At 47.2% G+C, this 15,257-nt stretch overlaps 1 protein-coding gene across 3 annotated transcripts in view; it reads left to right on the top strand.

Annotated features, from left to right (window-relative positions):
• Positions 1-15,257, top strand: part of LOC110520323 (breast cancer anti-estrogen resistance protein 1) — a 128,109-nt gene that overhangs the window by 99,528 nt on the left and 13,324 nt on the right. The gene's annotated exons all lie outside the window — the stretch shown is intronic.

Below are 15,257 nucleotides of genomic sequence, written 5' to 3'. Positions count from 1 at the left end.
TAGTTGCAGAATGTGACGACACAGTTGATGTAGCCTATGTCGGCTGATGTAAATAGTTGCAGAATGTGATAACACAGTTGATGTAGCCTATGTCGACTGATGTAAATAGTTGCAGAATGTGATGACACAGTTGATGTAGCCTATGTCGGCTGATGTAAATAGTTGCAGAATGTGATGACACAGTTGATGTAGCCTATGTCGACTGATGTAAATAGTTGCAGAATGTGATGACACAGTTGATGTAGCCTATGTCGACTGATGTAAATAGTTGCAGAATGTGATGACACAGTTGATGTAGCCTATGTTGGCTGATGTAAATAGTTGCAGAATGTGACGACAGAACTGAAGCAAACCGTACAATCTGGCCAGGTTTATATCAATATTTTAATTTGGGAACATCGCACAGTGTGACGTGTTTTTAATGGCAAAATACTGAATCTAACGTACGGTAGGTCTGCAGGTCGGCCTTTAAACATGTCTGCTGCCGACATATAAAGGGAATTAGAACACAGATACAGTATGGGATCTCTGTGGCCTCTCCTCTCATCCCACAGCAGGTCTGTCTACGAGGCATGACCACAGGGCTTTGTCCTTCACAGAGGGGGCTAGAGATGGGCCTCTGCATGGTTGAGATCTGCCTCTCAATAAGGCCAGCTATCTGTCAGATACAGAAGTACAGACGCTCACAAAGAGAAGGAACAGAGAGTTAAACAGTAGTATCTGACAAAACAAACATTGCCTTTGTGTTCCCTTGCTGTGAGCGTGTTAAACCTATGTCCTATCCCCAATGATGTATGGGTGCAACTTCAAAACAATCTGAAAACGAGAGGAGAACACCAGCTGTAGAAAGAGGGAGTGATTTGAAGACAAAACAAACTCACGTGACATTTGGATTGAGGGGACATAAGAGAAAGGGATCAGAGAGGAGTCCAAGGCCAGGGCTCACAGAGAAACAGTGGACGGGCCGATGAGGAGCTCCCACCCGGTGATAAGACAGAGGACTCCCAACAGAGTTCACACTCCAGCCCAGAGCAGTGTTTCCAAATGTTGGCTGATTCTAGAGTACTGCCTCAGTCTGGTGGAACTCTCTAAATGTCATATAGTGTCATCCCAACAGCAGGCAGTACAGGAAGTAGAGCGGGAGGAGAGCAAGTACAACTAGTAGGGAGTAATACAAGTGAAAATCCTGTATCTCACCACAGTCCCACAGTAAAACATTATAAATATGGAGAGATCTGAAGGTCCAGTGGTAGAGATTGTTGTCAAAGTAATTCCCTCTTAAGGCTGTGTTGTGCAGGTTATGTTATGCACATATTTACCTTGAATTAATGACCTGTATTGTTAGTACTTGTCCTTGTAACCTGAGGTGAACCCTTCCATTCCGCCCCCCTTGGACACTGAGCCAACACACACACACACACACACACACACACACACACACACACACACACACACACACACACACACACACACACACACACACACACACACACACACACTGGGATGAAGACTAATTAGGGAATGAGGGAAAACACCGGCATTGTCTCAGCATCCTCTGCTGCTCAACTGGAGGAGGTAGAGACTAGTACAAAGACAGTTACACTTGGCAAACATCTGATAAGCAGGAAGACAACACAGCTTGTCTGTAAATGTAAAGCAATAACACACACTCAGAATCTTACTCTAGACCCATGTCACTAGTGTTAGATTGTTATGCTGCTTGATTTTGTGTGCTGACCACCTCAGCCTTTTCCTTAGATGAACCGGCAACAGTTGAGCAGGTTGGAGAGGTGAGGAGGTTGGTAAAATACCCAGTTGGTACGACGAGCCTTCCCCAGACTGGCAGGGGGGCACCCTGATCCCAGTCAGCTGTGCCAGCCAAGCCTGGTCCAGGCCTGGGGACAGGGGATGGGAGACGGGGGCAGGAGGTGGGAGGGGGTTGCGGAAGGCTAAGCAGCAGCTGGAACAACTGTGATTGGTTAGCAGGCCTTACATCAAAGAGGATGTCTTTTGAATGGGTGTGGCCCTGGCACACTCCTTCAAGAGCCTGGAATTCTCTCCCTCCTTCCCTCATCAGCCCCTGTCCTCGTCCTTGTCCTCGTCCTCTCCATTCGCTCAGCCCCCCTTGTCCTTGTCCTCTCCATTCGCTCAGCCTTCCCTGTCCTCGTCCTCTCCATTCTCTCAGCCCCCCCTGTCCTCGTCCTCTCCATTCTCTCAGCCCCCCCTGTCCTCGTCCTCTCTATTCGCTTAGCCTTCCCTGTCCTCTTCCTCTCCATTCTCTCAGCCCCCCCTGTCCTCGTCCTCTCCATTCACTCAGCCCCCCCTGTCCTCGTCCTCTCCATTCTCTCAGCTCCCCTGTCCTCGTCCTCTCTATTCGCTCAGCCTTCCCTGTCCTCGTCCTCTCCATTCTCTCAGCCCCCCCTGTCCTCGTCCTCTCCATTCACTCAGCCCCCAATGTCCTCGTCCTCTCCATTCTCTCAGCCCCCCTGTCCTAGTCCTCTCCATTCACTCAGCCCCCCTGTCCTCGTCCTCTCCATTCACTCAGCCCCCCCTGTCCTCGTCCTCTCCATTCACCCAGCCCCCCCTGTCCTCGTCCTCTCCATTCACCCAGCCCCCCCTGTCCTCGTCCTCTCCATTCTCTCAGCCACCCCTGTCCTCGTCCTCTCCATTCTCTCAGCCCCCCTGTCCTCGTCCTCTCCATTCTCTCAGCCCCCCTGTCCTCGTCCTCTCCATTCTCTCAGCCCCCCTGTCCTCGTCCTCTCCATTCTCTCAGCCCCCCTGTCCTCGTCCTCTCCATTCTCTCAGCCACCCCTGTCCTCGTCCTCTCCATTCTCTCAGCCCCCCTGTCCTCGTCCTCTCCATTCTCTCAGCCCCCCCTGTCCTCGTCCTCTCCATTCTCTCAGCCACCACTCTCGGACCGACTCAGTGTTTTTCAGTTTTCTACCTAATCCATTTATGCTGCATTGGTATGCCACGTAGCCACTCAAAAACAACCCCCACCTCTCATTCAAACCATGGCAACTGCTTAGCCCAGCCAGAGAAACAAACAAGTCAACAATTCACCGCTGTCTATCTGTCCTCTTCCCATCTGAAAGAGAAGACAGAACCTGAGTGGCCTCAGTAAACACCCAGCTGTGTTAGAGCTGAAAACACCACTGTACTCTCTGCCTCTGAAACCCAATTAATCAGAAAGGATATATTTCATCCAGACTCTTTGCTATCTCCCTCAGTACCTTTAGCAGGGTTGCTATAAGAGGTCATGACCTGGCTCCTGTATGTCTATAGGAGAATCCACTGATTTCCTGATATGTGCTAAATGCTAAGCTGACAGTGGCTTGAGAGTTGCACCACTCAGACATTGAGGAGGAATGACAGACTCCACTGGGACTGGAGCTACCACGTGATCTTTTACAACCTTCTCTCCTGCTACTGTCTACAAATTATTTCAAAGTACAGTGTGTGTCTGTGACTGACATGTTCAAAGCAGAACTCACTGCTATTGTGTGAGGCTGACGGTTGGTGGAGAGGTGGAGTTGAAGAGCGATCTGTTTGAGCCTGGGCTCCTTTGATTAGGGCCATCGAGGTAGATCCAAGCCTTCTTATCACCTGCAGCCTCTAATGACCCTGTGTGCAGGTGAGAGACGCTGTGATAAGGAGCCTGGCAGCCGGGGGCTAACAGCACATCTGCTATGGGACTCAGCTCCTCTCCTCCCCTCTGCACTGCACCTGTAGAAAAAGGTGGGAGATTGAGATTCTATTGGTGGTTTTGTGGGCTGCCTGCTCTGAAAGTAAATGTGTAATCTCATGAGTGTTTAAAGAGACCTGGCGGGCGCTCACTTGAAATGTAGGGAGGAGAAGGGGAGGGGCTTATCTGCAGGAGCAGGCAGGCTTGTTGGGGAAGGTTTCTTCATGGAGTGAGGGAGGAAGGATGGGGGTGGGTGAGGCATCAGGGGAGAGAGAATGAAGGTGTGTGTGACCTGCTAAAGAAATGGCTGCGTGCTGTTGCCTATTTAGCACATAAATATACTAGATACACGTGTGTCTGTGTGCGCGCTTGTGATGGATGATGTGAGGAGAGGGAATGCGGGCAGGGAACAGAGAGAGATGGATGGATGTACAGCCGAGGAGTCACTCTCCCGCAGGCTAGAGCAACAGTCTAAAAGCAGCTGCCGGTCCGAAGAGCAGAAATGAGCTCATCCATAGAGATGAGACGGCTGCTGTGTGTTCCTGTTAGTGCCTCGCAGGCTTGTACTTTTGTGGCCTTCTTTATCTGTAACCACACATTCCTGTGTGCACTACCTCTCTCTGTGCCTCACTCCCACATGGCCCCTGTAGCTTTACCTCATCTAGTTTCAGCCTGGGAGCCAGAGGAGCTCTTCTGTGCACTGCCACACACCCCAGCCATGCACTATCACACTACCACTTATTTATTTCTTCACTCCCCTTCTATATCTCTCTTCCCACACTCTCCCTCCCATTCTCTGTCTCTGTAAGCGGAGAAGTCCTTCTCCTAATGAAGAAAGCGCTCCTGTCTGATTGTGTTAATGTAGGCAGTCCTCTGCAGCCCTCTGGGGTTCGTGTCTCCGTAGCGCTGAGATTAAAAGACTGTCTCCCGCATTGTGTGCTTCTCTAAAAGGTCCTCTGATTCAGCCCACATCACTATACTGCCCAGCAGTGACAGGGATGGGGGGGGGGTCACTGCATTGGGCAGCGTGTGACTCAGTAAGCATCTCACTAGGCATCTCTGCACAGTGCTCCACTATGCACTCAGAATGTTGTGGGACTGTGTATAAACAGAGGCTCCAGATGTGAGTGTCCCTGCCCAGCTGCTCTGTGCTGTGCTCTGGGAAGGGAACACTGGGAGGGGTGGGAGGCTGTGGTTGGAGTCCCATTCTGGGGCAGCAGGTGGTTAGAGCGTTGAGCCAGTAACTGAAAGGTTGCTAGATCGAAACCCCGAGCTGACAAGGTAAAAATCTGTCGTTCTGCCCCTGAACGAGGCTGTTAACCCACTGTTCCTAGGCCATCATTGTAAATAAGAATTTGTTCTTAACTAACTTGCCTAGTTAAATAAAGGTTAAAAAATAAATAAATACAACAATTCTGTCCCCCCCAGCCTGAGCTCATGCTGGGATGCAGCTTTGATGGCTCTGCCTCCACTCAATGGGGCCCGAGCTTTAGAAGCCCAACTTGAAGTGTGTGGGGAGGAAGTAGGACTGAAGTGGTTGGGTTAGTCTTTATAGAATCAGAGTTCACTCTTCTAGTACATGGCATGTGGGCTCATTGGTCAGCAGCACTGAGGGATGTCTAGAGTACAGCCTCACTACGGACCCAGGTGAATCTATATGCAATCTATCTGTTGCTGCTCAATGGAAGTTGCTCTGGATAAGTTGAGTTTCACACATTGCCTCTGTAGATGTGACGCAGTCTGAGTAAGGAGGTCAGTGAGTGTGTGAGTGTGTGTTTAAAAGCCTTGTTTCTTGCCTGCCAGGTCTCCCCTCCATTACCTACTGTGGACTCATTGTCTGCTCTGATACTGTAGATAAAGGGGAGAGAAAGTGAGTATGGGATACAGAGGGAGAGGGAGGGAGTGCAGAGGGAATCACAGGGGAAACATTGCCCTGAGCAGTGGAGCGCTGATGGGAATATACTTTTTGGGCTGGTCCTGTTAGTACCTCCCCACAAAGCCTACATCAGATAGTGGGGAGGGATGGAGAAAGCCTACATCAGATAGTGGGGAGGGATGGGGAAAGCCTACATCAGATAGTGGGGAGGGATGGAGAAAGCCTACATCAGATAGTGGGGAGGGATGGAGAAAGCCTACATCAGATAGTGGGTAGGGATGGGGAAAGCCTACATCAGATAGTGGGGAGGGATGGAGAAAGCCTACATCAGATAGTGGGGAGGGATGGGGAAAGCCTACATCAGATAGTGGGGAGGGATGGGGAAAGCCTACATCAGATAGTGGGGAGGGATGGAGAAAGCCTACATCAAATAGTGGGGAGAGATGGGGAAAGCCTACATCAGATAGTGGAGAGGGATGGGAAAGCCTACATCAAATAGTGGGGAAGGATGGGGAAAGCCTACATCAGATAGTGGGGAGGGATCGAGAAAGGGGTTAGCAACGGACATGGGTCTTCCCCTTAGCGTAAAAAGCAGATCCCCAGAAGCCTCTCTCTCTGTGATCCAGTGGTTTCTCATCAAAGGGATGGGATATCACAGGAGCCAGGGACGATCTTTGTTCTGGGCTGGGGGAGTCAAAAGGCCAGAGAGAGAGAGAGAGAGGCCAGATTAGAGGTCAGAGTGGAGGGACACAGGGTTCACACACGCACCACTTCAGCTCAACACCAACTCCTGACTCCTGAGTGGTGTCATTAGTGTGAGGATGTGTGTAGCCATGTATGGGTGTTTATATGTGGTGTGTGAGGTTGGCCTTATTAGTGAGTAGTAAACCTAGTGGTCATGGCTTTAATAGGGGCTGGCTCTTTGATGTTTTCATGGTCCTCTCAGTAGGGTCAGGGATAGAAGGGACCAACCTTGAGTAAGGAGACAGGAAATACATAAAGCTTGAAATAATGGGGAACTCAGGCTATGTTCTAGTGTCAATAGTGCATTCATGTAAAAAAGCAAAGCCTAACACTGCTTATTGCACAGTCCAAACAACATGGAAGCATTTCTATTCCCACTTGACACTCTCTCTACCATAGAAATTACAGATGAATAGATTGATAGTGAACGATTCTCCTGTTCTTATCCAACGGTGCTGTGACTAATACCCTGTCACTGCTAGGAGACCTCTCTCACTGCGTTTCCACGATGACACAGTCACGGACATTTTTTTCAATTTTTTTTTCAACATTTAACCTTTTATTTAACAAGCCATTTGAGACATACCTATGTGTGGTGTTGCCAGGAGATGCTGAAGAGAGATTATACATGGGGGTTGTAGACAAAACACCCTGAGAGAGAGCGAAAGAAAGAGAACAAAAAGAGAGAGTTGCAGAGAGTGATGCTCCCAGCCAGTCACGGCCTGCCCAGTCACGGTCTGCCCAGTCACGGCCTGCCCAGTCACGGCCTGCCCAGTCACGGCCTGCCCAGTCACGGTCTGCCCAGTCACGGCCTGCCCAGTCACGGTCTGCCCAGTCACGGCCTGCCCAGTCACGGCCTGCCCAGTCACGGCCTGCCCAGTCACGGCCTGCCCAGTCACGTCAGCTATTTGGGGGCATGTGTCCCTGGCCCGTGGGGCTGTTGAGGGGGTCTTTGCGGATTAGTTGTTGGGCACTCCCTGTCTCCAGTAGCTCTGTACTCCGTCCTGCCAGGCCCACCAGGCTGACCCCCTGTGCCACATGGCACACAGGGGCCAGCAGGAGAGCTCCGACAGAAGTGTGGAGTTAATTAGTGCCTGATTAATCCTGCAGCCCGGACCAAGCAACCAGGGATATGGGGCTGTAAATCTACACACCCCACCCTGCGTCAGTGTCTCAGCCCCCCACACCCCCACGGGCTCCACTACAGTCAAGCATTACTGCACTACTCCCATTTATTGCTGCGGCTGGGACGGATATTAGTTCTGATCTGGGTCACACACCAGCTGCTTGGAAAGTTTTAGGTTAAACAACCCTAATTCTGAGGGAGGATTATGACCTTATTTAAGAGCATTCTCGGAATTGAAACCCTTCGTCAGTACTCTATCCAGGTGTGAAGTAGTCAGTTTGAATATCCCCACATATATTTATAAATATGCAGTTTACCACATACTTATAGGATAAAATTACTACCTATCGGACAAATTTGAATGGGTCTTCTTCCTATATCCTGTAGTCTGTAATCTGTGTGTTTGAACTGTCATATATCCTGTAGTCTGTGATCTGTGAGTTTGACCTGTCCTATATCCTGTAGTCTGTGATCTGTGTGTTTGACCTGTCCTATATCCTGTAGTCTGTGATCTGTGTGTTTTACCTATCCTATATCCTGTAGTCTCTGATCTGTGTGTTTGACCGGTCCTACATCCTGTAGTCTGTGATTTCTGTGTTTGACCTTTCCTATTTCCTGTAGTCTGTGATCTGTGTGTTTGACCTGTCCTATATCCTGTAGTCTGTGATCTGTGTGTTTTACCTATCCTATATCCTGTAGTCTCTGATCTGTGTGTTTGACCGGTCCTACATCCTGTAGTCTGTGATTTGTGTTTGACCTTTCCTATTTCCTGTAGTCTGTGATCTGTGTGTTTGACCTGTCCTATATCCTGTAGTCTCTGATCTGTGTGTTTGACCGGTCCTACATCCTGTAGTCTGTGATTTGTGTTTGACCTTTCCTATTTCCTGTAGTCTGTGATCTGTGTGTTTGACCTGTCCTATATCCTGTAGTCTGTGATCTGTGTGTTTGACCTGTCCTATATCCTGAAGTCTGTGGTCTGTGTGTTTGACCTATCTTATATCCTGTAGTCTGTGATCTGTGTGTTTGACCTGTCCTATATCCTGTAGTCTGTGATCTATGTGTTTGACCTATCCTATATCCTGTAGTCTGTGGTCTGTGTGTTGGACCTATCCTGTAGTCTGTGGTCTGTGTGTTTGACCTATCCTATATCCTGTCGACTGTGATCTGTGTGTTTGACCTGTCCTATATCCTGTATTCTGTGATCTGTGTTTGGCCTGTCCTATATCCTGTAGTCTGTGATCTGTGTTTGACCTGTCCTATATCCTGTAGTCTGTGATCTGTGTGTTTGACCTATCCTATATCCTGTAGTCTGTGATCTGTGTGTTTGACTTGTCCTATATCCTGTAGTCTGTGATCTGTGTGTTTGACCTGTCCTATATCCTGTAGTCTGTGTTTGGCCTGTCCTATATCCTGTAGTCTGTGATCTGTGTGTTTGACCTGTCCTATCTCTTGTAGTCTGTGATCTGTGTGTTTGACCTGTCCTATTTCCTGTAGTCTGTGATCTGTGTGTTTGACCTGTTCTATACCCTGTAGTCTGTGGTCTGTGTGTTTGACCTGGCCTATATCCTGTAGTCTGTGGTCTATGTGTTTGACCTGTCCTATATCCTGTAGTCTGTGATCTGTGTGTTTGACCTGTCCTATAACCTGTAGTCTGTGGTCTGTGTGTTTGACCTATCCTGTAGTCTGTGGTCTGTGTGTTTGACCTGTCCTATATCCTGTAGTCTGTGATCTGTGTGTTCGACCTGTACTGCGTCCAAGCCACACTGCCTACATCTCTCCCTCCCTCTCCCTCTTCGCCATCTTTGAGTGGGCGGTGGTGTAGATGAGGTCACTCTTCTCTGACAGCCACGCCACTCTACCACTGAGGAGGACCCAGGAGCTGGGTTGCTATGACACAGCTGCAGCCTGCCATGTCCTGTGCTGTGCTGGGCCGGGCACTGGCATCACAGCTGATCATGCCTGTAACCTGTGCAGCTGTGAGGCAGTGGTTACACGCCCCAGTCTCTCATGTCTAGGGAAAGATGAGGAAAAATAACATGGAAGAGAGATGCTTGGTGGGGAGGTCATCATCTGCTGTTTGAAGCTGGTGTACAAAATCATCTGCCCCCTGTCCTCTGTCCCCCCTACACATCTCTCGAATGGTCACAGATGGCCCCTCATCAGGCTGAGATGGGGGGGGGGGGGGGGTGTATGTGGAGGAATTCTCCTGCACGGTCGGCCTCCTAATCCTCATGAAGAAAAAAATATGTGTGAAGTTACTTCAACTCCCCTCAGCGTTTGGACTTTGACCCTAGGATAAAACACTCAGGGCTTTGTTATTCATGGCCTATTCAGGACCATAGAATAGATTAAGGAATTAGAATACTAGAATGAGCCGTCTTATGATGGGATAAAGGTCAGCCATTTTGGTCAGGGGGTTGGTCAACTATGGTTTGCCAGTGCTGTGATAAGATATTATGTAAAAAGAATATGAATTTGAAGAATTTATCTGCACTGTGTTTGTTAGCTAGCTAGCCAGCTGTGTTTGTTAGCTAGCTAGCCAGCTGTGTTTGTTAGCTAGCCATCCACTTTTAGAGGAATGATTCCATAAATATGTTCAAATGAACTGCTAATATGCCAGCAGTCAGTCCTCAGCCAAATGTTTTCCACACACATAGCTACGTGTAGCCTACTTAGACACCGGGTCCCCACATTTTCCAATCTCCCACACCATATAGCCTGAAGCCATAGGGCTCTTTTCACAGGTTCTATTTCTCTATGTGGGAGCATTGTGAACAGTAGGTCAGGATTTTAAACTGGTTACATGTATATTGAACAACCCAGCAGCTTTTCAGCATGTTTTGTTATATCTGTAACGAAGTTGGCTCTTTTACAATGGGGGTCAATGGGAAAGAATGTTTGTTTTCCTCAATTTGTGTGTGTGGTCGAGGGGAATTTCTTCTTATGACATGAATCCCGACCCGGAGTGTAGCACTCACAGCTTTCCAAGAAAACAACAATTTTGACATTTATGGTCCGTTTGCATATATTTTATCAGCTATTTATACAGAAAATTGGTATAAAACCCATATAAACTGTATTTATAATTACACAACAATGTTTTAGGTTGACAATTGTATTACACCATTTCTGTTATACAACGAGTGAGTCTACTTGGATGCTGATTGGTTAAAACCTAATTCCAGCCGGTGTCTATTCCACAAATTACCCCCAGCTAAATCTATGACGTTAAAATGCCTATTTACTCTGTTCCATCTGACTGCACAATCCACTGTCTCATCAGCCCAGCCAGGCAATTTATGTACTAGATCTCCACTATAAAAAGCATCTAGACATTATCTAACATTTCTTTTAGACTAACATTTAGTTTTCAACAGCAGAGATTTGTATAAACCTTGCTGTCTGTCTCTCTAACATTTGCAACATTGTTTCAATATTGAAAATCAATCTCCAGCTGTCCTATGGTAATGAACGTGTTGGGAGTCGGGACAGGACAGACAGGCTGGCAGCTTTTCTCAGCCAGTTGAAATCATGAAGTTTTTATGGATATACTGTATATGAAGAAATATCAATAGAAGAACAGGAAAGCTAGGTTGCTGTCATACCAACTTTAGTTTGAAGTGATTGTGTTAGCTGTGTAGTTGGCGATCTCTTCTGAACAGTGTCCTGGCGAGAGAGCAAATGTTCTATGCCAGGCGAAATCGCACATCATCAGCTCATTGTTATGGATGCATCCCCCCCAAAATCACTAGAAAACAGCTTAAACAAATGCAAATGCAGTTACGTTGCTGTTATTCTGGCTACACTACACTAACAAGAAAGGAATAAGAACATTGCCAGCCATCATGGCAACCGAACCGATAGAAAGAGCGACCAGCCTGCTTGGGTAGCAACCCTAGATTTGTCTCGGGACTATATCTCGTGGAAGGATGAAATAGTATAAATAAATTCATTAAAATAACGTTTTTTATGAAAACATGTCAATCACTATTTGTGTATATGTTGGTATCCCGTTGTATAAAAGTGATAATGCCCTCGAAGCCGGTGTCGACATCGTCTCGGGCTTAACAACACCTGTGCCAATATATCCTCCAAACACCAGCTTCTCTGGCATTATCACTTAAATATATCACATACCTTTTATTTTCCTGCATATGTAAAACCAGGATTATGCCTCTCAATGCCATTCATTCCAAATAGACTGGTTTGGATTTCTCCCTGCCAATATGACTGCCGTTTTCACCCCGTTCTTGAACTTTGAGTGTTTACGACAGCCCTCTAGTAATTGAATAGGATCTCTATGGTCAGGGAATTGTACTAACGCTGCAACACTCACACTAGGAGGTGAGGGCCCTCGGAATGTGGTGTCAGGAAAATAACCTTACACTCAACGTCAATAAAACAAAGGAGATGATCGTGGACTTCAGGAAACAGCAGAGGGAGCACCCCTCTATCCACATGGAAGGGACAGTAGTGGAGAAGGTGGGAAGTTTTAAGTTCCTCGGCGTACACATCACGGACAAACTGAAATGGTCCACCCACACAGACAGTGTGGTGAAGAAGCGCCTCTTCAACCTCAGGAGGCTGAAGAAATACGGCTTGTCACCAAAAGTACTCACAAACTTTTAGAGATGCACAATCGAGAGCATCCTGTCGGGCTGTATCATCACCTGGTACGGCAGCTGCTCCGCCCACAACCGTAAGGCTCTCCAGAGGGTAGTGAGGTCTGCACAACGCATCACCAGGGGCAAACTACCTGCCCTCCAGGACACCTACACCACCCGATGTCACAGGAAAGTCATAAAGATCATCAAGGACAACAACCACCTGAGCCACAGCCTGTTCACCCCGGTATCATCCAGAAGGCGAGGTCAGTACAGGTGCATCAAACCGGGGACCGAGAGACTGAAAAACAGCTTCTATCTCAAGGCCATCAGACTGTTAAACAGCCACCACTAACATTGAGAGGCTGCTGCCAACATACTGACTCAACTCCAGCCACTTTAATAATGAAAAATTGATGTAATACATGTTTCACCAGCCACTTTAAACAATGCCACTTTATATAATGTTTACATACCCTACATTACTCATCTCATATGTATATACTGTACTCTATACCACCTACTGCATCTTGCCTATGCCGTTCTGTACCATCACTCATTCATATATCTTTATGTACATATTCTTCATCCCTTTACACTCGTGTGTATACATGGGTTATTAGTCATGGGCAACAGAGGGGCAGTGGGGTGGTGGTGATGGGGGCTCTGCAATCTGTTCCTTTCCTCAGGGTGACCCCTGTTCCAACATACAGAGCCTCCATGAGAGTACCTTGTGACCAGCTGCCAGCCCAGTAAAGCAGCGAGGGCTCAGGGCAGAGCAGCACTGCTCCACATTGTTCTAAACCCTCAATGGCTCCAATGTAGCTCCTCGTCTTTCAGTTATTTTATTTATTTAACCAGGAAGGGCTCATTGAGATTAAAATCTATTTTTCAAGAGCGCCCTGGCCAAGATAGGCAGCACCAAGTTATTACAAAAAATTACAGACAGACAACATGAAAAACTACAAGTAATTCAGTGACATCATCATTATGACCTGATAGAATGTTGTGACAGCTTTCGGCTGGGCGTGCCCCCCCCCCCCCCCCCCTGCTTCTCTCCCATTGACAGAAGCCTTTCAACACTATTGATGAGGACTTGGCTAAGAGCCAGAGCCTATATGTACCCATCCCCTCCCCTCTCCAGCGTCTTCCTCCTTGATAATTCACACTATTGACCACCATTACTTATGCTGATGGAGCTCAGGGCCTCAGAGGGATCCTCCAATACCATTAGAAGACTTTAAGGGCCAGCTGAGGAGGGCATTGATAGGGCTGGCTCATTACCATGTGTTGAATTACCAAAACTCTGAGAATGTTTCCTTCTAATCTCATTAAAAGCTCACGGAGGATCTTTGTCAATAAGAGCGAGGTTGCGTGAAAGACATCTGACTCTCACTTACTTCTGTCAATAAGTAGCCTGACGCTCCCAGGAACCTGCTGGTGTGTAATGTGTGATCATGTTTCCGTGGGCTGTTTACGTTCATGTCAACAGGACAAAACATGACCGATAAAACACAATATATATGAATAAAGTCAGAATGACATGTTGCCAGTTGTGCTTGGGTATCCCATCTCATCACCCTTATACCACAAAGGAATGGGTTTGTTGTTACTATGTGGTAGTAAAGGTCTTTAGGTCAAGAGGAGCAAACAATAAATGTTATGATCTCTAGTATATCTGAGTATTGAGAAAAGCGAGTGTTTTGTGTGAGAGAAGGCTGCCAAGGTGGCTGGGAGATATCATCCTGGAATGTGTTAGATGAAACACCTGCTGTGTGCTTTAAACGTGTGTGAAACTGGCTGGCTCCATGGAGAATAGGCTGTCTGGAGAGACTAGGAAAGACAGGGATGGGAGGGGAGAGACATGGAAAAGGGGGAGGGAGGGAGGGAGTTTTGTGTAGGGAGACATTCTAATATTACTTTGGTTCAGTTGATTCAATTTGTTCTGGGGTTTTCCCTTACTCCTATTTCAGCTTATAGGCTGTCAGGTAAGAAAGAACATCTACTTTCTTTAGACACTGGTTCTGAATGAATGGAAGTTATATAGAGCCATATAGAGGCGGAGGAAGGATACAGACAGGACGTGAGGACAGGGAGGAGATATATTAACAGAGGCAGATTGTCAGATTTATTTCATGTGCAATGGCTTAATTATCTGTTTAGCTGGGCTGTCACCTTTCAAGTGGCAGGCAGCCTGACTGGGAGAGCAAATATTATTAGAGGATCCAGGAGAGTTGTGGCGTTTCATTAGCAAAGAATGTGATTGGTTTCTTGAATGCCAGTCAAGCAGACTACTGAGGTACCCTTCACAAAGGAGAGGCAGAGAAGGGGAGTAGAATGAACCATTAGTAAAGTCTGGTGTGTGTGGGAGCTCTTGTACTCATGCATATTTGTGTATGCAAGCTTGTCGGTGTGTATTTGTTTCTCTGTCTATCTAAATGGACAATGGATTTATTGTATTGAATGTGAACTCACATATTGATCACAAACAGATATTTATTGCTGCATTTTATAAACTTTGATTGGTGCACACTCAATATCTGAAGAGCATCTATCTCACTCCCACCTGCCTGGTTGCCATAGCCACTAGTTAGGACTGGATATGATGAGATTCTATTAAGTGCTATCGTGCGGTTCACTAGGCACCACCATCTTGTACCAGGAGGTGTGTTCAGTATAGTTAGTATCAGGGCTGCAGCTTTTGTATTGTATTATTTCTCTAAGGTGGTGTGTGTGTGTGTGTGTGTGTGTGTGTGTGTGTGTGTGTGTGTGTGTGTGTGTGTGTGTGTGTGATATTGGACTGCTACATTCCTCTCCCATCAGAAGGCAGCAGTGTATCTCTGTAGCTGGGAGTAGATCATCAGAGATCTCCCCCAGTGTCCTGATTGGGAGAGAGATAGCAGCATTCCTTCTCTGTGTGATTCCACAGACCTCGTCTGCAGGGGATCGATAGCAGGGCCAGATTAAAGGAAGTTAGAGGAGAGACATCCACACACACACAGGCAAACACACAGCCAGAGGAACTCAGATATAGACTGCCAAGGAGCACTGATGCAGGGAAATATCATATGATTATATAATATGATATGGTCCTGATAGGGAATGCTAATGCTTTGATTCTTAATATCCTGTGAGAATGTGTACTAGTTTGGATGGAGAGTATGCTCCAGTTAGTGTGTCTGTATTGATGGAAAGCCAGTGTGCTGTTGTCTATATAGCGGT

The sequence above is a fragment of the Oncorhynchus mykiss genome, chromosome 1 (genome assembly GCF_013265735.2).
Source record: "Oncorhynchus mykiss isolate Arlee chromosome 1, USDA_OmykA_1.1, whole genome shotgun sequence".
NCBI classification, from domain to species: domain Eukaryota; kingdom Metazoa; phylum Chordata; class Actinopteri; order Salmoniformes; family Salmonidae; genus Oncorhynchus; species Oncorhynchus mykiss.
Note: the sequence above shows the minus strand (reverse complement) of the source record. Positions and strands in the feature narration are given on the sequence as shown.